At 43.8% G+C, this 23,212-nt stretch overlaps 1 pseudogene; it reads right to left on the bottom strand.

Moving 5' to 3' along the window:
- The window catches only part of LOC147899572 (uncharacterized), a 54,886-nt pseudogene extending 32,942 nt beyond the window's left edge, over positions 1–21,944 (bottom strand).
- Positions 21,945–23,212: the final 1,268 nt, after the last annotated feature.

Below are 23,212 nucleotides of genomic sequence, written 5' to 3'. Positions count from 1 at the left end.
CGGCTATCTTGTATGAAGTTAGCCATGACTCCACAATCATACTTGACTCTCTTTGAATCGATGCGTTCCATGCAAAAATGTCATCCATATGACCATAATGCACTGTACTTTTTGTACTATAAAAGAGCATCATTAAAACAATGAAGATGCATCTATTTTATAGCATATGTTGCCACAAATAATTACTTAATTACGTCAAGAGGTAAGAAACTTACATGCACCATACATCTAGATGATAACTCTTGCTCGTGCTCGTTTATTGTCTCTCCATCACGTTCGGCTTTACGTAGAGCCAGTTGTAGCCAATCAAGTGACATGTGAGTAGGGAGAAGAGCCAGATCTCGTGGATATGGTTGTGATCACCTATACATTACTCTCAATCTCGTCCTTGCATTTATTCTTTCTGCTTTGGCCACTTCATATCTCTCAATCCACTTCTGCATCTCAGGGCTATTGAGGATACAAAACTTATTGAATTTCTCCATTTGCTCTTCGCTCATCTTTCTTTCAATCCCTTTTCCTTGGGGAACCTCGCCAACGATGCGATCATCATCCTCGTTGTGCCAAGCTTGCGGCATATCAAGATCCGTGGATGCAAGAAACTCTGTGATATATATGACTCTTGCACAAGCCATCCCTCTGCCATGCTTGCTTCCGGTCTTGTTCTTTGTCTTACAAACCCCTTTAAAGTTTTCATAAACCGCTCGAGAAAAAACATCCATCGACTATGAACGGTACCTGCTATAGCCACCTCATCAACTATGTGCACAAGCAAGTGGACTTGAGTTGTCATAATGCTCGAGGGAAAGTGCTTCTCAAGCAAGCATACGGCTTCGATGGATTCCACCCTAGCCTTCTCGATGCTCGATATAGAGATCTCTTTTTGAGATATCCACCTATTTCACATGTCCATGCATATGTAAGATATTTGAGATATCCACCTATTTCACATGTCCATGCATATGTAAGATATTTGAGATATCCACCTATTTCACATGTCCATGAAGAAAATACATAATGCAATTTGATAGTAAGCATACCTCACGATACCACAGATCTTGAATATAGCATTTCTAATGTCTTCTTGTAAGCACCCTTTTATTGTAATTGGGAGGATGAACTATCAAAGCAACAATGAAGTCATGTCAACAATATAACATAATAATAATTACGCTAACGCATCATGATTATCAGTACACTAATTCTACTTAGAATACCTGTAAGACCTTGTGCCAATCATGGGACTTGAGCCCAGGGACTTGAGCCCACTAAGCTTATTGTCCTTTGAAAATGCTCCTTTCAAGCAACGCATGTACCCTGTCGGTGTTTGAAAAGAGGTAATGTCTACCTTGACCGCTGCCTCCTCCCTCGTAGAGAGGATCCACGTTGCTTTCAGGAGGACAACTTTTCCCGAAGCATGCACTTGGGGCCACAAACGAGACATCCTATTCATAGCATGCAAGTCTTCTCGCACTCCTCTCGAGTCCTTGGAACCAACTAAGTGTGCCTAAATAGTATCCCCTGTTGAGATATCAAGCTCTACCCCCGATATATCTCCTGGATGACTATCATTTATGTCACCGCCTATGTTAGTTGTACTCGTGGTGTAGTTAGACTACCACGTATGTTTTTGGTTTGGGTTCACATATGAACCACGTATTCTAGGGTTTGACATATAGGGTATTTCCCTCTTCTATTGTATTGTTGTTGTGTGCAAAAGTGAAGAAAGGTTTCACCCTCCAACCTTGTGTCCTCTCTCTTTTGTGTGTTGTGAAGAAAGCTGAACTTGAGTCTCCTATCTCTCTCCCTTATTCTTTACATGGTATCAGAGCCTTGTTCGTGGTAAGGAGCTCAAGAAAGCAAGCCAAGTTTGTGGTGTCCTGGTAAGAGGACTAGTGTTGCTTTCCTATTTCGAGTTTGGGAGCAAATCTCTGCAGGTAGCACAACCAGAAGTGCAGGAGTGCACTGTTTCAAATTGAGAGGCCCTTCGCGGTGTGACTTTATTTTTCTGATTTGAGGCCGTTTTGGGGCCCGTTTTGAAGGTGGAAGTTCTTCGCAGGAAGTTAGAAAAAGGCCCTGTTTTTCGCTGTGCGACCACTGCGCGCGGCCAGTCGGTGGAAAGGTGCCACAGAAATTGCATCGTATGCCTGTGTGCAGAGATATTGGAAGTTGCAGATTCATGCCTGTTACCTATTGATGCAAAATCGTCACTAGGAAGTGACTGTGTGGTGAAATACCACTTTCGTCAGTGTTGCAGATCTGCCCCTGTGAGGCTTTTTGCAGAAGTTTTGCTATTTGCCCTTGTGAGGCATTTGCTGTGTTTACAGGTTGCTGTTGCAAATCGTGATATGTAAAATGTCTGAGAATCTGTCTACCATTGTCAGTGAGAAGCTTGACAAGAACAACTTCCAAGCATGGAAGTTCAGGATGACAAACTTCCTTATGGGAAAGGGAGTTTGGGAGTACATCAGTGGTGAAACTGCAGAACCAGTTTTGGGTGCTGCTCCCACTCCTGCTGAATTGAAGGCCTTTAAAGAATGGCATGAAAAAGCCAGAAAATGCCTGTATTGGCTGTCTGTTAGCATTTCAGATTCTATGATTGTGCATATACAGGATGTAGAGACGCCTAAGGAGGCATGGGATACATTGGTGAAGCTGTATAGCACAAATACCAAAGCACGAAAGATGCAGCTAAAGCAGGAGTTGCACAATGTGCAAAGGAAAAATCTGAATATAAATGAGTATTCCTTGAAGGTGAAAGGCCTTGCAGATTCTCTTGCCTCCATTGGAGCACCTGTTGATGATGAGGACTTAGTGTCCGTGACCTTGAATGGTCTTGGGAAAGATTATGCACAGTTTCGGACATCCATTGGAGTCCGTGAAACATTTCCTGATTTTCAGGAACTTATTGCTCTCTTGCTGAGTGAAGAGCAAAGGAATGGTGGTTCAGCCACCTCAACTTCTCAAGAGACTGCTTTCTACTCGAATACAGGTAGAGGCAGGGGTAGAGGAAGAGGTCGTTTTGGTGGCCATGCAGGAAATCAGAACCAACAGCAACAACAGGAAAACCAGTCCTATGGAGGAGGACGTGGTAAAGAATGGAGAAATTCCTTGATGTATGCGGTCATTGTAGGATTATCCTCCAAGGATTGTAGGCACTCAAACAAACTCCAAGGTCCTTTTGCTCTAAGAAATCTTTTGCTTCATTGGAAAGTGCATAAGTCAATGGAGGTGGCCACACAAGCTCCAAGGGCCTGGACACAAGGAGAATACATGCTATAAAAAGCAAAATGACATCAAAAGTGGGAAGTTGCAGTAAAGCAACTATGCATCATCAAGTGGGCATGGTGACGACAGAAATGAGCACCTTTTTGTGATGCAGCATATGGTTAACTCCATGTCAGGAGATGCTTCAGCTTGCAATGATGTTTGGTATGTTGATTCAGGTGCCTCTAACCACATGACCAGTCATGGTGAGTGGTTTCATGATGTTAGAAATTTGGATAAGCCAGGTTATGTTGAAACAGGTGATGATACTGCGCACCCAATTACGCAGGTTGGTAAAGTGCCATTGGCTATGCAGGACGGCAAAACGAAGTACTTGGCAGATGTACTTCATGTTCCAAAAATCACTAAGAACCTGGTTTCAGTTGGCCAGATGGTTGAGCAAGGTCTGCAGGTTAGATTTAATCCTGATGGATGCTTTGTTGAGGACTTGAAAAATAAGTGCTGCTTGGTTGCGAAAGGCAACAAAAATGGCAGAATGTTCACCTTGGATGTTGATATGCCTGAGGTGAAAGCTGCTATGTTTGTGCATGGGAGAGGTGTCATTGCAGATATTGAGATATGGCACAAGCGCATTGGGCACGTGAATATACAAAGGCTGAAATCTATGCAAACGAAAAACATTGTTGCAGGTTTGCCTAAATTCAGAGTTGAGGGAATGCAAAAGGTACGTGAAGCATGCCAAATGGGTAAGCAGGCCAGACATGCATTTCCCAAAAATGCTAAGGTGAGCAGAAGACCTTTGGAAGTGATCCATTCAGATGTTTGGACAACCAAAGCTGCTTCTATTGGTGGATGCCATTATTATGTGACGTTTATTGATGACTACACTAGGAAGGTGTGGATTTATTTTATGAAGCACAAAAGTGAAGTGTTCAGCCATTTCAAGGCTTTTAAGGCCATGGTTGAAAAAGAGAAAGGTGTGCATATTAAAGTGCTAAGATCTGATGGAGGGGGAGAGTACTTTTCAGAAGAATTTTGTGAATATCTGAAAGAATAGGGAATTCAAAGGAAGTACTCATGCAGGTCTACCCCTCAGCAGAATGGGGTTGCAGAAAGGAAGAACAGGCATATTGCAGAAGTAGGACGGGCGATCCTAAATGAGAAAAACATGCCTGATTATTTTTGGGCTGAAGCAGTAGCAACTGCTGTTTATATTATGAACAGAACCCCCACTGCAGCTGTCCATGGCATGACGCCTGAAGAAATGTATACAGGCCAAAAACCAGATATTTCTCACTTGAAGGTATTTGGTTGCATAGCTTATGTTCATGTTCCTGATGAGAAGAGAACAAAGCTGGATCCAAAGGCAAAAAAATGCATCTTTATTGGATATGCTCTGCACCAGAAAGGGTATCGCTATTATAACCCTTCCACCCGCAAAATGCAAGTGAGCAGAGATGTTGTTTTTTATGAAATGAGCAGCTGGTATGCACCAACTGTTATGGTAGGAGATGCAGATGCAGGAAATGGGAATGCTGCAATAAATGCAGAGCAGCAATCTCAAGCCTTGAGTGGACCCAAAGAGTCCTCTACTAGTGGATCTAATGCATGGACAGGGAGATTGAGATCTAGTGAATCGTCACATGGCAGCCCTGATAGTGTTGTGCAGGTATCACACATAAGGGAAAAGAAAAAGTGGACCATGCTCCAGTGTTTGATGTGTCTGCTGGTAGCTCTCATGTTGATGGAGAGTCAAGCGGCTCTGAAATGAGCCTTGATGAGAAACTTGGGATTCCTTCTGTTGTTACACCTGGTGCAAGGAAAAGCAGGCATGATTTAAAGACTCCTGCAACTGATCCAGTTGTACGGAGGTCCACTCGTATTAAGTATCCAGTTGACAGGCTGAGATATGATGGGTATACAGCACATCACTATGCTTATATGGTCAAGGTTCTAGAGGAGCCAGAGCCCACATGTTTTGAGGATGCAGCAGGGCATAAAAATTGGGAAGCAGCTATGGATGAAGACATGGCTGCCTTGGATGCAAACCACACTTGGGATGTGATGCCTTTGCCTCATGATAAGAAGGCTATTGGCTGCAAGTGGGTTTACAAAGTAAAGCACAATGCTGATGGGTCTGTTAGCAGGTACAAGGCAAGATTGGTTGCCAAAGGTTTTGCGCAGACATATGGAATTGACTATGAGGAAACTTTCAGCCCAGTTGCAAGGATGGCAACCATGAGAGCAGTAATTGCTATGGCTACTGCAAAGGGATGGTCTTTGCATCAGATGGATGTGAAAAATGCCTTCTTGCATGGTGATTTGTAGGAAGAGGTTTATATGATGCAGCTAGAAGGTTATGAGGATAATTCACACCCCGATTTTGTATGCAGGTTGCGCAAAGCCTTGTATGGCTTAAAACAGGCGTCGAGGGCATGGTCAGAAGATAGGGCAATATCTTGTCACTATTGGATTTCAAATTTCCAATTCAGATTTTTCACTTTATGTGAAAAGGACAAACAGAGGGATTGTGCTTGTAGTCATCTATGTTGATGACTTGATTATTACAGGTGATAGTGATGCAGACATTAATGAAGTGAAGCTACTGTTGAAGCAGAAATTTGAGATGAAGGATTTGGGAGAGCTGCGTTACTTCTTGGGCATTGAGGTTATTAGATCCCCGAGTGGGATATGGCTGTTGCAAAGGCAATACGGTTTGGACATGCTGTCCAAATATGGGATGATAGGCTGTAAGCCTATCTCTGTTCCATTGGAGCAGAATGTGAAGCTCAATGCAAAGACAGGTGAGCTTCTTGAAGATATTACTATGTACAGGCGCATAGTAGGTAGCTTGATTTACATGACTATAACCAGACCAGATTTGAGCTATGCTGTGGGGCTGGTGAGTCAGTTTATGCAGGCACCGAGGAAGCCACATTTGGATGCGACTAGGCGCATACTGCGGTATGTGAAGTCCACATTGCATTATGGACTGTTTTATGAAGCTAGGTGTGCATTACAAGTACATGGATACACAGATGCTGACTGGGCTGGTAGTGTCTCGGACAGGAGATCTACTAGTGGTTTTATGTTTTCCCTTGGAGTGGTGCCATCAGTTGGAGCAGCAAGAAGCAGCCAACAATTGCCTTGTCGAGCACAGAGGCTGAGTACAGGGGTGCAGCAATGGCTGCATGTGAGGTAGCTTGGTTACGGAAGCTACTTGCAGATATGGGACAGTCAATTCATGCAGCAGTTGTCATTCATTGTGACAACATTAGCAGCATCATGCTTGCTAATAACCCAGTTTATCATGCTAGAACGAAGCACATTGAGGTGCATTATCACTTTGTGAGAGAGAAGGTTCTAGCTGGTGAGATTGATCTTGTCTATGTCAGCACTGAGGAGCAGGTGGCTGATATTTTTACGAAGGCATTGGGTACCGAGAAGCTTCGCAGATTTAGGAGCTTGCTTGGTGTACGTGAGATGGATTTGAGCTTGAGGGGGAGTGTTGAGATATCAAGCTCTACCCCCGATATATCTCCTGGATGACTATCATTTATGTCATCGCCTATGTTAGTTGTACTCGTGGTGTAGTTAGACTACCACGTATGTTTTTGGTTTGGGTTCACATATGAACCACGTATTCTAGGGTTTTGACATATAGGGTATTTCCCTCTTCTATTGTATTGTTGTTGTGTGCAAAAGTGAAGAAAGGCTTCACCCTCCAACCTTGTGTCCTCTCTCTTTTGTGTGTTGTGAAAAAAGCTGAACTTGAGTCTCCTATCTCTCTCCCTTATTCTTTACATCCCCCACATTCTTGAAGATATGCATGGGATTTAAGAGATGATTGATTTGTAACTGACCCCACTAAGGAAGCTCGTGAAAGATCGATAGCCTCTTCATACCAAGAGGAGGTTCCTCTCCATTCACCCTCCAAGCTTGAATCCAGTCACTTGCCTTCAAATATGATGGTGATGGATCAAGCTGACCTCCACATGCGAGATGGTCGAGCGAAAGCTATCGAGCATGACCTTCATAAACATTTTTCCTCATATGTTTGGAGTAGCGTGCAAGCAATTTCAGAGCCGGTCCACAAACAGGACAAGCATGGTACCCACTTGCAACAAAGTCCTGCACGCATGCATGAATGTGTTAGTACAAGACATGCGTGCAAAAGAGAGTCAAAAAAGCATAATCCCTCATTGTACATGTAAAGACACAACCACGTACCTGCGCACTCTCCATATCCTGGGTAGTCATGCATGGTCCACATCAAGATACCCCTGACCAAAATATCATTGGTATGTCTAGGAGCTCTGGAAATATCAAAGACCTGCACTCCTCTCCATAATATCTATAACTCCTCTATCAAAGGTGCCATGTACACGTCCATGTTTTTTGCCTTGTACTTTCCTGGCACAAGTAGTGCAAGCATGAGGTGTCCCTTTTTTATTGTTAGCCATGGTGGGATATTGTAATTCACCACGACTATGGGCCATGTCGACCAAGATGTCGAGCGTAACCCGAAAGGATTCACGCCGTCCATGGCTAGCCCGAGATGTAAGCTGCGTGGCTCCCTCGCAAAGTCTGGCCACTGATTATCTATGTGCTTCCAAGCTGCACAATCTGCGAGAATCCTCAATGTGTCATCAGTGGACCGATGAGATGCATGCCATGTCATCAACTCGGCTATGGATTTGCATCGGAACATGTGTTGTATTCTTGCAATGATGGGAAAGTGTCTCAAGACCTTTACCGGTATCTGCTCACCCTGCAAGTCATCTCTATATCGTTGGTCCCCACACTTTGGACAACTAGCCAAATCTCCATGCTCATGACAAAAGAGAATACAATCATTACGGCAAGCATGGATGGTATCATAATCCATACCCACCGTTGTTAGCATCTTTTTCGCTTCATCTCTTGATGCGGGCATGGTATTTGGTGCAGGCAACATCTTGTGGAGTAACCTATGACAAAGACACTATCCAAATGATGATTCTCAATACAAACAATATCCAAATAATGAGTCAAATTAATGCAAGAGCTAACCTCATTAAGGCCGAGACACTTGTATCCGACCACCCATACTATACTTGTAGATTCAAGATTGAGAGACAAGCACGTAGTTTAGACATCCTAGCACCCTCGTACAATTGTTTTGATTGCAACTCTCGCATTTTGACCTCAGACTATGACATCACATGTACCTGGGATGTAGTGCCCCTAAAAATGGAATCCATCATGTCGACCATACCCTCATCGTCATCCGAGAGACTATAGTCTTGCTCAAAGTGAGAAGGTATATGTGTAGCCTCATCACCCTCCTCATCCTGTTTTAAGATTTCGTGTAAATATAAGATCTTCTATTTCCTGGCATACAATAAGATTGCGAACTTAAATAGCTTTGACTTACCAATGGTCCATCAACATGTGGAACACCAACGGGGGGGTACTGGTTCCGGCTCCTCCCCATACATCCGCAAGTGGCGCATGATAATATGACGTTGATGTCGTACTTCTCGCTTGCAATGAGTGCAATGATAGTATAACCTCTCCGTAAGCCACTTCGTGCTCCCGGGCGTTGGCGCATCATCGAACGAGCTTCCACTCATCCCTTCCATCATCGGACGAGCTTCCACTCATCCCTTCCATCTATAAAATCACAACATAAGCATGAAGAAGAGATATTAACAGTTATAAAATAGCATGTTTGAGCTTCTTTTGATGTTACAACAAAAAGTGACTATAAGTGTCGCTATATAGCGACCTTTTTGCTCTGTTCCGTCGCTATATAGCGACGTTTTTAATTAAAAACATCGCTATAAGCATCGCTATATAGCGACGGATAAGCGTCGCTATATAGCGACGCTGTGGGTTAAACCCCGAAACTCTAATCGCACGGCATTTTCTTCATCCTGTTCCCTAATCTCTCAAGTAAGCAAGCCAATATCTCCTCCCACCTATTTTTGACAACCTCCCACCTATTTCAAGTAACCTCCTTCTCTATTTTCCACTCCTCACCCTTCTCCTAGCTCTTGTACTCCCTCTCTACCCTTTTCCCTCTTTGGTTTCTTGAAAGAAAGTTCTTCAAGAGGTGAGTTTGTTTCAACAATGTAGGTTGTTTGTTTGTTAGCTTTAGTTTTGTGAGTGTTTCTTCTTGTATTGCTAAACCTGTAAACTAGTTTTCATGCTTGTTTTGAAAGGATTGAAACAAAAAACGAGATTTCAAGAAAGAAAGAAGACTCACCTCTTTTTTATGTATTTCTCTTCCTTCTCTTTCTCCTTGTCTCCTCAATCTCCTCCTTTTCTTGTCTCCTCAATCTCCTCCCTTCAAGAAGTTGCTTTTGTAATCTCCTCCTTCCACTAACATCTTATTTGAAAAAATGGATTGTTTTCTCTCTTTTGTAGGGCCAGTCCACTACACCGAGCGGGACATACTATTTCAGGTAAGTGCTTCCTCTTTTTTCCATTTATTATTTTTGTTATTTGCATTGGCTTGCAGCTAGTGCCTTAAGTGCTAGCTGCAGTGATGGGCGTAGGAACCCTCTCTTCCCCTCAAACTCTTTCCTTCTTCCCCCTTCTCTTATTCTCTTTTTTCCCCCTTCTCTTTTTTCTCTCTTCTCTTATTCTCTCTTTCCCCCTTCTCTATTTCCCCCTTCTCTCTTTTCCCTTCTCTCTTTCCTTTCCCTCTTATTCTCTATTTCTGCATAGCATGAGAGCATGAGCATATGCGAAAATAGAGAATGAGAGAAGCTTCGCTGATGAGCCTTTTTCCTTTTTACAGCTTTGCAAAATTCCCTTTGGATCAAAAGATACGGCCTACGAAAGGATAGGAAACTTTTGATCCCAAGAAGGCCCCAAAAATGATGATGTGGCCTGTGGTGAGGTGGAAGTGGGTGTCACATGCAAAAATGCATTGTGTGCCTATGGAGAGGAGTGTGCTTAGAAGGCACTCTACCAAGTGGACATGGTAGGAAGCTCATTGGGTAGCTACTCACATGTCAGGATGTTTGGGAAACCTGTTGACTGGATCTGTCTATGTGATAGGTGTTGGCACTTAGGGTGAGACTACTAAGTGGCATAAACGTGACCAGAGGTGTAACCAAGGGTGAAGTATAGATAACCCTAGTTAAAGTGTCATCTACCATGCAACCTTACCACAAGGCTGACCAAATTTGAGGTGGCCTGGCTCAACCATGGTCGAAGCCTATCTGCCATGTGGCATTTCCACGTGGCTTAGGGGTGAGACCTTTGAGCTCCAAGCTCTGGCTATGGTGCTGAGAGGTCACCACGGCGACTTTGTGTTGGAGTAGCATGGAGACAAGATGGAGAGACCAAGATGATGGAAAGGGAGTGTTTATTCATGAGAGATATGCCCAATATATAGGCACAAGTTACATCCAAGAGTGACATCATATGTGAGCTCAAGAGAGCATCTCTAGATCCACAATTATCTCTCAATCACACACTACACTCCTAGATTCACTCATTCACACCTACTAACTGACACATCATCAGTCACACCTAACTTAGGCACACCTACACACACCATGTGTTCACACACTCACAACCATAGACCTTATGACCCTAGGTATGATCCCATTACATCAATTTGTCCTTCATTCCCCCCATAAATTGATGACCTCATCCCTCAATAGTAGTACATGGGATGCTCCATGGCTTGCCCACCATCATGTGGAAACACACACGGCCCCAATCTGTGACTCACTCCTAGGACTCTTGGTTTACAATTGGGAGATAGACAATGACTATGCATGGGAATACCCTTAGATCCAACAAGGTAAAACATAAGACTAACAATCATTTGAGGGGGACATTCCAAGGCAGAGAACCCTAATTGACCACACACACACAAAAAAATCTACTTTGAAGATGTGAGGATATTCCCCCCTTTGATGGCATATCTTGTCATTTTCCTCCTCCTCTTCGAAGCTACCATAGTGTGAGGTACATTGTCATTGGAGAGGCTCTTGGTGTAGCCCTTCTTGTAACTCCTTTGCCCTTTGATCTTTCTTGCATCCCATATGCCTTCACATAAATCAAATATGAAGAGGGTCTTACCACTTGTTAGTAAAACAAGGGCAGTGTCTACTCTTGTACATAGAAGCTCATGGATGCATCGCATAATGCAATCATCCAAATGTAAATACACTTCAACTATCATGATAAAAACTACATTCATCACTAAGTCACATTCAAGCATCAAATAGGCTACATCATTATTGTCAATGAAGCTCATCATCCAAACATATACATAGTCAAACTGGACAGCAACCCAAAGATCAATCTTGAATTGATGCTAGAAGACATTATATGGGCAAATGACCAAAAGCAAAAGTGAAAAATGATAAACAAGGAAACTTTTGAGCATCTAACCACTTGCAATGCTTCAGCCATGAAGGACATTTGAGAGAAACCACAAAATCGAGCAAAGAGAGACTGGAGGATCAAATTCGACCTATCCTAAGTAGCAACCAAGGGGGTTTTGGGTGGAAATGAAAGCCCTTACTGAGGCCTACTAGCAACACAAAGAATGGGCAAAATAGTGCGCATAGTAATCCGGCATTACATCAAGAAAGTCGGCCAAAGAAATAGTGATATCTCCCTCGTTTGTAGGTTGATTGAGCTCAAATTTCCACAACAGCTAGTTCTAAGTGTTGTCCAAGTGTAGCTTATAGGGCAAGTCAAAATTGTGAGTGTAGAGAAGAATTTTGAGGAAGTTTGGCGACCAAAGAATAGGGCGGCACGGTAGCTTAGGGTACAATTTCGTCAATCCAAACAATGGAAAGTTGCGGCCTAGTGTGGGGAAGCTATAGCTGGAAGGATTTTGAAAGTTAACAATTGGACGTGGAAAAATTGATGTTGCAAGATTCTGGCAGAATTGGGGAAAATGGGATAGACTTGGAAGAGGTGGAAGAAGGTTGAAGAAGATGATGAGGAGGTGGCACTAGGATGTGGGTGGAGGCTCAAGGAGGGTGGAAAGGCTCTGATGCCACATGTTGGAGTAGCATGGAGACAAGATGGAGAGACCAAGATGATGGAAAGGGAGTGTTTATTCATGAGAGATATGCCCAATATATATAGGCACAAGTTACATCCAAGAGTGACATCATATGTGAGCTCAAGAGAGCATCTCTAGATCCACAATTATCTCTATGATTATCTCAATCAGTCACCTCCTATGACCACTCACACATCACACCAACCTAACATACCTAAGTGCCAAGTCACTAGAACGTTCTAGCACACGTACACTCACACACTCCTTGCATAGGAATCCAAGCCCATAGGCAGGATCAGTAACTCAAAACAACAGTCTGAGTAGCAAGATTCGCATGACTACCTAAGTTCACCTAGATTGCACCTTTCTAGGAAAGAAAAACGAAAATGTCAGGACAGGTTCATACGTGGCTATGTGGAGAACTCGTTTGGAGCAAACTGTGCAGTGAAGGGTGAAGGACTTCTCGTTGCAGGACGTGGGCGTAGCCATCTAAGTTGCCAGTCGTTGTATGAAGGAGGGAGCCAATGGGCAAATAGTTGAGCATAGCCCTTTGCACGGGCGTTTGAAGGAGATGGAAGCCATCGTTGTTGAGGATGTTCCAATTATTGGTCAATGCTGCAAGGTGGAGTGTGGAGAAGTAATCGAGTTGGTCTTTTGGTTGTGGAGAAAGCCATCTGCCCATCAGTTCTTGGGAGTCTTCAGCACTCTGAGTGGCCTTTGTTGCATTTGTGAGCAGTTGGGCCGATGGAGCAAGTATGGAGTCTAGGAGTCCCTCATAGGCAGTTATGCCAAAGATCCCAAACCTCTCGTAAGCTGTACCCTAATTGCATGGATATTATCAAAATTGATCTCATGAAAATTTCCCCTAAAATGAGAAGACTGTGAAAGATTTGTGGAAGAAATTATGTGCCACTTATGAGAAGGAAATTGCCTCTAATAAAGTTTACCTCATGAAGAGGTTGTCTAAGCTGTAGATGAAGGTAGGGATCTCTACCATTGCTTCTCACTTGAATGAATTCAATATTATTTTCAGCCAGCTTCAGGCTCAAAATCTAAATTTTGATATGGAGACTAAAGCAATATTCCTCTTGTGTTCATTGTCATCCTCATGGAATACCTTCTGTACAGTTGTCAGTAAATCTATACCTGGTGGAGCGTAGAAGTTTGATGATGTTGTGGGTAGCTTGTTGGCTGAGGAGATTAGACGGAAGTCTATGGAAGGCAAAAAGTATGATGCAGCCTTAAATGTGCAAAGGGGCAGATCACAATTCAGGGGAATTCCCAAGAAAGAGGGAAGTCTCGTAGCAAATCCAGGGCACAGAACATTGAGTGTTACCATTGTGGCAAGAAGGGCCACATGCAAAAAAATTTGCTACAAGCTGAAAAGAGAGCAAAAAGACAAGAAAAATAATGCAAATTGGGGTGCAAATAAGGAAGAGAGTCCGAGGGAGGACAAAGGAAAGGGGGGTTATTCCAACTTGAAGAATGCTTTGATTGATTTAGAGGAGTACCTCGATGTAACCCTTGTAGCGGCCATAGAAGTTGGGGATCCATGGTATGGTGGTATCTATAGATTTCTGACCGCTTTCTCCTTTCCTCCAGAAAGTACTAGCTATGAGAGAAAGAAGATCCGTAGAGATAGTAGGCGCTACACTCTCTTTGATGGGGTGTTATACCGTCAAGGCATGGATGGGGTACTAAGACAGGCCATTGATGCAGATGAAGTACCTAAGGTATTGAAGCATTATCATGATGGATTTTGTGGAGGCCATTATGCCCATGACTATATAGCTAAGAAGATTTTACATGCTGGGTATTATTGGCCAACCTTGTTCAAGGATGTCACTATGTATTGCCAAACTTGTGAACCATGCCAATTCTTTGGTAGGAAGGATTTGCGTCTTGGGCAACATCACCCAATGATGTCCATCCATCCATTTCAGAAGTGGGGAATAGATTTTGTTGGGCCCCTGCCCATGACTGCCTGCAAAAAGAAGTATGTTCTGATAGCCACTCAGTATGTCACTAAGTGGGCCGAAGCTATCGCCCTCCCCGCTGCAAATGGTAAGGCAGTTTCAAATTTCATATTTGAACGTATCTGCATAAGGTTTGGGACACCCATGGAAATAGTATTTGACCATGGGAGTCCATTCTTAAGTGAAGCAATGGAGTTGCTCATGGATCGCATGGGTATTGATCATCGCACTTCTAGCATCTATTCTCCAACATCCATGGGACAAACGGAGCAGACCAATGGCCTCCTTTGTAAAATCATGGGGAAAATGGCCACAGGGAACAAAAGCCAGTGGGATTAGAAGGTCACTGAAGCCATGTGGGCTTACAACATCACCCATAAAACGTCTACAGGTCACACTCCTTTTGAGTTGGTGTACGGTACTGAGGTAGTTTTACCACTAGAGATAGAGATTCTAGCCTTGAGATTAGCACAAGAACAGAGGATGATAGAAGATGAACATGTAGAGGCCAGGTTGGTACAACTTGAGAAGCTAGATGAAACCCGACGCCTTGTACTCCATCAAACAGAGATCCAAAAGAACCGACAAAAGGCCCCCATGGATGCTAAGATTCGCAAGGGATGGGAAAGACACTTTGCTGAGGGGGATGTTGTGCTATGCTTTGATAATAGATTGGACAACCAGATGGATAAAAAGTTCCTTCCACTGTGGACCGGTCCATACAAAGTCATCAAGGAACGTAGCAATGGGTCTGTACAAGTACAGGAGTTGCATGAGCCATATGGCAAGAGGGTGATCAACAAGAGTTATCTCAAGCCCTTCTTTGTTCGTGATGGTCCCAGGCATGGAAATTCTGTGCATTCCTTGCCTAAGGGGGGGGGAACTGTTATGGATAAATTTGACCAAGGTAAAAGGCATAAATATATGTGTGTGCTTGTATGTGTGGCAATAGTATAATAAAATATGGTGTGCATAGGGCCCAGGGTTGAGGTGGCAGGGCATGACCATGTGCCATCCTTCCACGTAAGAGGACCCGTAAGGTGTGTTGTACATAATCCATGGTAGTTATATTATAAAATGTTAAGGTGGCATGGTTCCTCCATGTGCCACCCCTCCACCTAGGCGGTCCCATGCCTCCATTTAGTGAGACATGGACCAAGGACCATGGGAGAAGTAATATAAAATAGGTGGAGATGGATATTATATTGGATTATTCCCTCCATGTAGGATAGGCCCATGTGGGGGGGGGGGGTGTAGATAGTCCAAGAATGCAAGTTAAATAATGGGGAAAGTAGGATGAGGTGGCAAGATTCCTTGTGCCAACCCTTCACTTGTCCTCCTAGATGATTGAACGTATTATAAAATTGGCAAGAGACCAGCGGAGTATCTTAGACTTGGGATATGGGGGTTAATATATGTGGAAAAATGAGGCTAGATGATTGAACGTATTATAAAATTGGCAAGAGACCAGCGGAGTATCTTAGACTTGGGATATGGGGGTTAATATATGTGGAAAAATGAGGCCAAGGGTTGTCGCACACAATTGAGAGCATGTAACCGCCTAGCCCACATGGGAGACTTTTTCACACACACCATGCATGTGGGAGGATGCATTTATTGGAAGAGACCCCCTCTCTTGGCTATAAAAGGAGGGGGCTATTCCTTGATGGATGCTCATTCTTGTAAAGCCACCTAGCTAGTACTTTGATTTCCCCCCCCCATCCTTCCTTCTCAATAAAGCATTACTCTCTTCCCTTGATGTCTCCATCTCTACATTCCACCTCCCATCATGTACATGCTCCTCTTCCCCCTCTTCCTTCCCCCTTGTGCCATAGTCCCCCTCTTCATTCCCACCCCTCTTAACCCCTTTTCCCCACCTATGTTAATGCTTCTTCCCTCACGTTCCCTTTTCCTCCATTACTCTCGAGCGTCACCATGCCTAGCGTCTAGCCTCATGCATTGATTTCTTTTCTAGTTAATAGTACCAAGGAAAATGTGTTTCCTTGTGCAACCAAGCAAAATGCAATTGACGATATGGCAGATGCCATCACCTTATATGAGAAGGAAGATAACATTGGGATCATAATGCAAAGGGAGTGGTAGTAGGCATGGTGAAGGTGAGTGGGTGAGCAACACATGAGCAGGGAAGCAGATGAGCGACGAGCTTTTGACAGTTTTGAAAAGCAGTCTGTCATCCTGAAAGAGATTTCCAAACTAGAGAAAGTTTTGAAAATGATCAATTTTGACATTTTTGAGCAATTTAAGCAGCTTCAACAGATGTTGAGGGATTCAGATGAAGCTATTGCACAAAGTAAGCAAAGAGTGGAGGAGATGAAGGAGAGCATCAACAGCCTTAGAATGAGGGAGGGAGGAATCAAGAAATAACTTCGTCATGTACAGAGTAAGATTATGGTATTGACGGCCGCAATAGTTAAATCGAATGCCTATCTTGCTATGCAACAGGGTATGAAATGCATGGTCTACCATACCCCCATCATAGATGATTGCATGATCCGATGGCCTACGTGCTACCACCTTATGCATGTTTTTTTCTTTGGTGTGTTTGTGCATGCAAGATCGTTATGTAGAGAATGCCATTTGCCATTGCTTAGGTCATGGATAGATCAAATGTGCCTGCCTACTATACAACTATCTATGACAAGAAAGTAGATGTTGCAGCTCAATTTGCAATACAAAAGACAAGGAGCTCAAATTGAAGAAGGCCAAGACCGAGCTTAGCTGCGAGGAAAAGGAGCCTGAAGGGAGGAACCAATCTCCTTCAGAAAAGGAGCAAGAAGGGCCGAGCCTGCAAACAAGGAAGGCCAAATCAAGGAAAGAGGAAGCGACATGAAGGGAGGGGTTGGGTCCCTGAAGGAAGGAACCACTCCCCTTTTGGAAAGAAGAAAGGAGGGTCGAGCCTACAATCAAGGAGCTCAAAAAGGAGACCTACTCAAAGCAATGTGGAATCATCCCCTTGAAGGAAAGAGTCCTTGAGATATAATCTGAAGGAAAGGAGTCTTTGAGGTGTAATCTATGTAATCTGTGTGTAATTTATTGAATTGTTAATCTTCTCTAGAGTTTACTTGGGTAATGTTTTCTCAGCTATGTAACTAATTTTGAAAGAAAAATCATATTCTTGTAGAACTACCAACCATTTGGCCAACCGGCCCATGGGATTTGGTGATTGAAGAACCTGCTTTGCAAGACCATTGCTACATATTATAATGAAGGACTTTCCAGCCACATAATGCTTAAATTTCTCAATGTAGAACATCAAAGACAAGGCATGTTTGTCAGCCTCAGAGTAGCATCGTTCAGTTTTGAGCAATTGTCAAGAAGCAAATCGAACGGGATACATGAACAGATCCTCCCCTTGCTGGAGAAGAATACCTGCTAGAGTATGCTCACCAAACCCAGGATTGATATAGAAAGTCTTTGACCAATCAAGATTGTGTAGAATGGGTTTTGAAGCGAGAGCACTCTTGATTTGTACAAACCCATGATCACAATCCTCATCCCAAGAGAAATCAACCCCATCTTTTAATAGCATAGTCATGGGTCGCATCAAAGCAGCATATTGATCAATGAAGCGGTGATAGTATCCTGTTAGATTGACAAATGAGCGTACCTGACGTTTGGTTGTTGGCGGGGAGAGCTTGAGGATAGCTTCTACCTTCTCGGGGTTAGGCTTGACGCCCTTGGATGAGAAAATATGCCCTAGTAACCTCCCTTGAGTGGCTCCAATGGTGCATTTATCAGGATTGAAGCTGCCATTCGCATCATTGACCCTTAGGAAGGCCAACCTAACCTTCATGACGTGCTCCTTACGTGCCGAGAATATACAAAAATCATCTAAAAACACCTCCAAGAAAACCCTCAAATAAGGAGCAAACACCATCATCTGCATAAATCTTTGAAAGGTAGCAGGAGCATTGATGAGGCCAAATGGCATTACTTTGAATGCAAACGTTCCCCAAGGTGTGGCAAATGTGGTTTTAAGCACATCCTCCTCAGCAATTCTGATTTAATAAAACTCGGAGTAACCATCACAGAAAGTATACATCTCATGACCACTTACCTTCTCAAGAATGAGGTCTTGAAAGGGCAGAGGATGATGGTCCCTCTTGGTGGCCGCATTGAGTTTCTTATAATCGATGCAGACCCGCCACTTGTTGTTTTTCTTTGAGGTGACTACCACTAGTGAAACCCATTCACTATTGTGAACCGAAACAATAAACCTAGCTTCTGCAACTTTGAGCACAAAGCGTCGGTCTTTAGGGGCCCTAATCTCCGATACTTTTGAGCCATTGGCTTAGCATCAGGCTTCAGCTCTATCTTGTGTTCCATGGCAGTCACATGGCGAAGGTGGTGGTAGCTAGTTGCGAAGAGGTCAGGGAAATCTTTGAACATTTCTAGGAACTCATCTTTCTCACTCGGAGTGAGGTCAGGGAAAAGCATAGATTCAAGCTGTTGAGGACTAGTTGTTACCTTTTCTGCATGTGGCAGGGTCGGAGACACCCCCATCATGTAAACTTCTTCCTCTGAGAACTCCCCCCTGTCTGATTCTTCCATTGATTCAGACACTGAGGATGAGAGAGTATCAATGTCTTGCTCCTCTTCTTCTTCTAGTTCCGTGGCACCTGGTTGCACTGGGATCTTCTCCTTAGAAGCACCAAAAGACATGTGTCCTATCTTCCAATAGCTGATCGCATCACTCTTTCTCTACCATGGTCTCCCGAGTATGGCTAGATAACTCGTGCCTGTATCTTCGATGTCCACCACATAGAAATTGACGGTGGTGGTCAACCCACTGACAGTGATGGGCAAATCCTCAATGACTCCCAGGGTGGCGAGTCGTCGACCATCCGCTACCTTGATTCAAGTAGAGGAACACCTTGTGCATTTCAAATTCAATTTCTTCATGATACGGGGCACCATGATATTATGTGCAACTCCCCCATCGACACACACACTTTTGACACAACAATTATCTATGATGACATCTACTGTATGCGGGTGTCGATCAATTTCTTCAGAGATAGAAGAAACCTCTTGTACCTTTTCCTTTTTCTTGCTCTTCCCTGTTGAGAGCCCTTGTTGCAGCTCACATCTCACCTTAGGGCTTAATGCTATTAGTTGAGGAAGCGTGATGCTCAAAGACCGATGAGCAAGGTCCTGAACGATCGAATAGTCTTCTTGCCCTGAGCCGATAGGAAAATCCGAGGGCGACCACTTACTCTTGCGAGATCTTTTAGTCTTCTCTATTGGTGGGTCTGCCATCTCAGCATCTGAGGGCTCTGAGAAGGACACCTTTTTCCTAGGGCAGCCCGGTCCACGATTTGGAGAGGGGTCCGAGGTGGTATGACTTCTCTTCCCAAGGTCAAGGATTTCTACGTCAGAATCCTCGGTGCCTGATTCACTTACACCCTTGGAATATTGGGACATTTCGTGCGATAATAACCCTTCTGGTGGCACTCATAGCACACAACATTAGCACATTCTCTTGGAGGGCGATTGGCTTGATTTCTGATGCCCACCATCTCAAGCCGAAGATCATTCAGGGCCTTGGCTAGGTCATTGACTCTGGGTTCTTTAGCAGGAGGAGCTGGGCGAGTAGGAAGGAGGGGGGCTCGTGGGTGAGGCTGGGAAAATCTTCCAAGTGGAGGGTGAGGATATACACCTTGTTGAGGGTAAGCACCTAAGGGAGGACCATACATTTCAGGTACAGGCAGTGGATACATCCTTGATGAGGGGTAGGGGTATGCCCCTGAGTTGGGACCCCCAGGTTGTTGTTGCAAGAATTGAGGGGATTGCAGAGGGACAATCGTCTTCTTTGAAGCAGGGTCAGACTGAACTTTATCAAACTTTTAAGCAATCTCATGTCCTAGCACCATAGTTTCTGGATTCTCCCATTTAAGCTTGAGATGAAATTCGTCACTTGCTCATGCTACAAGGTAGCCCAGCACATGCTGAGTCATTCCAGTACAAAATTCGGCATCGTCCTCCTGCGTGGCAATTAAACGGTCCAAGAGCACGATCGCTCGATCCACATATCGACGCGCCATCTCATCTTCTAACTGCTTCAAGTTTGCCACCTACAAGTACACATTCTCCGGCTCCTCTTCTTTGCCAAAATACTCAATCATCGCTGCTGTCAAACTTGGCCAGCTTTGGCAAACGTCTTCGGCCTGCTTCTCATACCACACTTAAGCCAAACCCTCTAAAAATGTGGGAAGAACCAACAGCCATCTATCTTCAGTAAGAAAGTTGAGAGAAACACAACGGCGCTTGAAGGCCTGAAGATAGTCATTTGGATTTTCTTCAACCCGTCAGGCCAGAGGCTGCGCTGCGTGAAGCAATGCAAGAGATACATGATGCAGTGCAAAGCTACCATGTGTCGAGCTTTACGATGTTCAGAGTAAATAGATTGAGTCTCATTATTACACCAATGTGACATCATGACCTCGAAAAAAATTCCGACGAGAGCGCGGGTCCGTGCAAAATTTAAAATTTCACCCAAGAGCGCATCGCATCGTGGTTCCAAAATGGCTCAAAAAATAGTTCCTCGATTAGTCATAAATGAATCTGGATTATCCTTGAATTCCTTCTTTGCTTTCTTCCAATCTTTCAGGTCCTCCCACCCTTGCTTGTTCTTACCCAACGTGGAGCCAGATATTCTAGTAGTTTGGAAGAATGATCGGTCCCCGACAAAAACAACCCCATTGCCGATGCTCTAAGCCGGAAGGTTTAATCCAGACCATTGAGAAGGCCACTGTGCTCGAAATCAAAGGAAAGAATCTTGATGGTATGAAGGCACAATATGCGGAGTCAGCTGAGTTTGACACTCAATTCTAGTTAGCCAATACACTTGCTCCAAGCCATTACTCATTAAAGGACAATTAGCTTTTCTATAAGAAAGTTTGTGTACTCAAAGACAAACAGTAGTTGCTTCTCCATGATGCTCATGACGTCCTCACCGGTGGTCACAAAGGTATCCACAGTACTTTGGAGAAGTTAGAGCACTATTTCTATTAGCCAAAGATCCAAAAGGACATATACGGCTATGTTCAAAATTGTCAAATATGCCAAAAGGTCAAGGCTTCCCATAAGAAAGTGACAGGCTTACTTCTACCATTGCCAATATCCGATGGTCCTTTCCAAGACATAAGTATGGATTTCGTGGGACCACTTCCAGCATCTATAGGTACGCAAAACACTCAATGTCTTACTATTGTTTGTTACTTTAGTAAATATTGCATGCTTATTCCTTGCAAGCAGATGGCCAGAGCCGAAGACATTGCTCGTTTGTTTATCAAGCATTGTTGGAGGGTTGCCAAGGACCATCACATCCGATAAAAACTCCAAATTCACGTCTAATTTTTGACGAACCTTCTTTGATAATTTTGGTACTAAGCTACAGATGTCCAACGCTTTCCATCTGCAATCAAATGGAGAGACGAAAAAGTATAATGGTATGGCATTTGATAGCTTAAAATCATAGTCATGATGCTCAGGGAAAGTGGGAGTAGTTTCTTCCACTCATGCAAGCCATTTTGAACAATATCTATTCTTTAAGCATTGGGGCGCACACCTTATGAAGCAACGTTTGGACGACGGTTTACATCACTCCTCACCCGAATGGTGTCTCCATCTCTTGAAGCCAATAAATCCACCGAATCGACGACAAGGATTACAGAGTCCGTGAAAAACCGCATCGCCAAAGCTCAAGCACACGCCAGGCTAACAAATCTATAGATGAGATGTCCAGTATAAAGAGCGTTAATAGGTGTATGTACACATTATCAAGCAAGATTGAAGCAAGTGGGCAAGCAATGCCCTAAGTTGTTCTTTAGGAGCTTCGGACCATTCCCTATCATTGAAAAGATCAATGATATCTCAATGAAGTTACGCCCACCGAACAGTTGAACTATGCACAATGTGTTCCATGTAGCTTGGTTAAAGCCATAGTTCCGACCTCCTCTAACAAAGATTCCGACAAGCAACAACCTGAAGTTCTTGATGAAGTCGAAGTTTTGCAGCTAAAGCAGACCCTTCTTCATAAATTCAAGCATGGGTCAAGACACAAGGATCCGAGAGTTTTACACCAAGTTCCATCATCAAGGTACCCATAAAGTAGTGTGGTTGGACGAATATATTTTACCAGAGTTCCCACAAATTTTGACGGACTACTTGGAAGCAATGAACCTACTGCCAAGTTGAGGGAATGCCACATGCACCCCTACACTTGGGTGCAATGTGACACACTGACTACATTGACAAGTACGAAATAGGTTCCTATTAGGGCATTTTGTCATAAGCTTTATCCCTTTGTGAGCCCTTGTCCAAGGACAGTTAGGCACAAGCTAAGTTAGTCCACCTATAAGCCTTAGATCAAGTCAGACAGTCAGACTTGTTCACTAGTACCCACTGGAGAACAATAGGTACTTAATGTTTCCATTTTAGGTTAGGTTAGGTCTAGGTCATAGCCTAAGATAGGAGCCTGAGAGGGGCCCCCAAGACTGATCAGTGGACAAGAGGGAAGCAAGCAAGGCAACTTGCAAAGGCTGCCAACAAAGCTCCCTGACAAATGAGCCAACGAAGGGCTTTTATAGACCAAAGGGACCAACAACCAATCGACTACAACCAAGCTGGTTGGCTGGCTCCCCAGTCCCTATGAATAAGCCCTTGCTGCCTCTCGTTCAATTCTCCCACCTTCAGCACTCCTACAACTCCACTCCAACCCCTCTAGAACAACCTGATACCTCCAGAAGTTGGCCTTTGACCAACCTCATCTCTTGGCCTCAATTCAACCCTCCTGGAAGGTGTTCATGCAACGCATCAGACCGAGAGTCGAATCAAAAAAGAGTAAGATTTGGGATTCATTTTCAACAGCTCTTTTCAATTATCTTTTACAATTTGCACAACTCACTTATCAACTCTATATTTAAGTCATCTCTCAACTCTCTTTTAGGATCTATCACTC

The sequence above is a fragment of the Dipteris shenzhenensis genome, chromosome 8, assembly GCF_047967505.1.
Source record: "Dipteris shenzhenensis isolate YYH24624 ecotype China chromosome 8, Dip_SZ_1.0, whole genome shotgun sequence".
Taxonomy (NCBI): Eukaryota; Viridiplantae; Streptophyta; class Polypodiopsida; order Gleicheniales; family Dipteridaceae; genus Dipteris; species Dipteris shenzhenensis.
This window is presented reverse-complemented; position numbering and strand designations above follow the sequence as displayed.